Here is a 2908-nt window from a genome sequence, read left to right on the forward strand (position 1 = left end):
TTTTCCATACACAAAATCCAACAAAAAATCTATTCATCCTTCTAAACACAAACTTTTTCCCCTTCTAAAATAATTAAATAACTAAAAAGTCACTAAAATTACTTATTCCCAAACGGAGCCTAAGTTACACAAGCTTAACATAAATACATTAGTCTGTCTTAATATTTTAATTAACATAATATTTAGTCTTATTTTCATCAATAATTCCTTAATCGTATAAATTAAGAGATGATATTATCATATCTTTAACACTAAAATACATCTTTCACATTGTTTAGCCCTGTATCCACACATCATTTGTATTTATAATAACTCGAAAATTTAAGTTGTCCCTTAAATTTTATGTTAGTATTTTTATACCATAATAATAATAACAATAGTAATGGTAGTAATAATAAAATAAAATAATTAATTTTATAATGGTATGTAATAAAATGTAATTTAATTTACATTAGGAGTTATTGTGTAATTATTTTATTAACTAGGGTCAATGTAAAATTAAGTTAATAGGTGTTGTAGATAAAGCTCGGATAAGCTCAAAAGAAAATATAAAAAAAAAATTAAAAAAAAAAAGATCAAGATAAGCATGCCAAAGGAAGGGCCATGTGGTGATACCACCTGGTTCCTTGGAGGAAAAGGAAATGGTTAGATTAGAAAGAAAAGGGCTGGAAAGGCACCTATATAAGGGTGCCTTGGATAAGAAAGGAGAAACAAAGAAAAGAGTAATTAGTCAATAAAGGAGGATGTTTCGATAAGGGATTAATAGAAAAGTGAGTTATATTATATCTTGAGTCACCATAATATATTTTACGTATATTTTGAGTTATCATAATTTATTTTACGTAATTATGTTGTTTATGTTATAAACCTTATTTTATATAATAAGAAAAATCCATAGATAAAACTGTTTATTAAAATATGTTTTGAGTAATTATTTTATAAGTATCATCACGAAGGTCTCGTGCCTTAGGGGACTTAAATAACTATTGGCCCCTGTTTGGCCACTTTGTGGTCCTTTGTTTGTCATGAATCCATTGACTCTTGTTCTAATTGTCACGCCGATGACCCCTGTTTTATTATGTTCTTTACTGTTGTTATAGTTATTTACATAATTTATGTATTATATGTCAAATGATTTCCTTATTATATATTCTGTTTTTTAATATCAAGTTCTATTTAGCCCCATAATTATTCATGGTGAATTTTATGCCCTTATGCTCTTAGTATAATATTTCTCACTCTGCCATGTGCTTATAGTTGTTTACCAATTTTCAGGAAATAATACAATTCAGAAATAATTTTTGGAGAGCTTTAGACGCGGGACTACGAAATAGACACACATATCACTCTTATAGTATTTATAATTTCTAATTTTCAAATGTAAATATCGGTCTTTTTGGTCAATAAATTTTGGTATAAAAATAGAAGCTCTAATGATTATTTTGGTACCCTCACTTAAATATTTTTCCGCTCGCGTTTAGTAATTTGTTTAAGAATTAGCCAGAGGTAACTTCATTTACTGGTCATCACGATACTTAACCCTTGGGTACGGGAAGCAGGTCGTGACAGTATTAGTTTCAATTGTTTTGATCTTACTAAAAATGGTCATTAGTATAATTATACCAAACTTGTGAGATTTATTGTCTTGTTTGTAAATTGTGGTTAATGTAATTTACACTAAGGAGGTGTTTGGGAAGAAGGTAAGGCTAAAATAGCCTACTAAAAGACAATAAGTTAAAATAGTTAATAAGACAAAATGTTACATCAAATCCATAATCGTTTTACTTTTTCTTTCACAACTATCAAATTAACTAAAAAAAAAATAAACTTTGAAACACAACTATTTTAGTCCGACTAAAATAATTAAAAAGTCAAATAATTAACAAAAGTACCCAACTTCCCAAATAAGGCCTAATAAAAACCATAAGTTAAAAACCAACATACAACTGAACAAGCGGCAAATTCTACTTATTAATGCTTCCCTCTTATATCAATTTAGTCATTGTAGTTTTATTTACATCAATTTTACCCCCTTTTTTTTAATATTTTATCAATTTAGTATAATGAACAAATTTTCTTTAGAAAACTAGTCTAAATTCATGGAACAAAATATTTTGTTCACTCTCATTAAAATAATTTAGGTCCTTTCCGTATGGATTATTCTGTCCTTGATTTATATCAAATTTGCAAATATTTTAGAGAGAGGAAGAGGAAAAAATAAAAAAGAAAGAGCTCAGAAGCGCCTAATTGGTCATCCGAAGGAAACGGTCAAGTGTGGCAGACCCTACCGCCAACAAGAGGCGCAGTCATCCTCACTGCTCTTTTAGATGCACCAGCCGGGAATCGAACCCGGGTCTGTACCGTGGCAGGGTACTATTCTACCACTAGACCACTGGTGCTTCTTTCGTTTTCTTTGCTCTTTTTTGTTATTTATATATATGTACATATTTTGTCTCATTCTTCAATATATACTTTTTTTTTGGGTAAGTTATAAATACACCTCTGACATATACTTAAAATATAGATTATCCCTGTGGTTTGAAAATTATAAATATCCACTTTATAATGATTTTTTATTGAACAGAATTAGTTATAAAATAAATTTTCTAACTGTTTTCCTATACAATAATAAACTTACCTAAATTATTAATTAAAATATATTTCTGACATCATTAAAAATTGTTGATTAATTTGATGATTTATTGATAAAATGCACCATTTATTATGAAATTAGAAACTTTTGAAGGTTTGATATAATTTCTAGAACCACAAAGAACAATTCGTATTTTAAACAAATTTCAAAAAATGTATTAGTAATTTTTTTTTATTTTTTTTTTTTTAGGTGTATATACCATATATGCAAGTTATACCACAAATTGTCAAAACTATAAAAAGCCCGTTTGAGAAA

General features: G+C 27.9%; 2 non-coding genes across 2 annotated transcripts; both read right to left on the reverse strand.

Annotated features, from left to right (window-relative positions):
- Window positions 1-2229: 2229 nt before the first annotated feature.
- LOC114280594 (small nucleolar RNA snoR114) lies at window positions 2230-2321 on the reverse strand. The gene has a single exon (XR_003635622.2). It is a non-coding gene; the product is annotated as a small nucleolar RNA snoR114 (small nucleolar RNA).
- A 7-nt stretch (window positions 2322-2328) lies between these two features.
- Window positions 2329-2399, reverse strand: TRNAG-GCC (transfer RNA glycine (anticodon GCC)). Its single transcript has one exon. It is a non-coding gene; the product is annotated as a tRNA-Gly (tRNA).
- Window positions 2400-2908: the final 509 nt, after the last annotated feature.

The sequence above is a fragment of the Camellia sinensis genome, chromosome 5, assembly GCF_055761805.1.
Source record: "Camellia sinensis isolate YWXY chromosome 5, ASM5576180v1, whole genome shotgun sequence".
Lineage (NCBI taxonomy): Eukaryota > Viridiplantae > Streptophyta > Magnoliopsida > Ericales > Theaceae > Camellia > Camellia sinensis.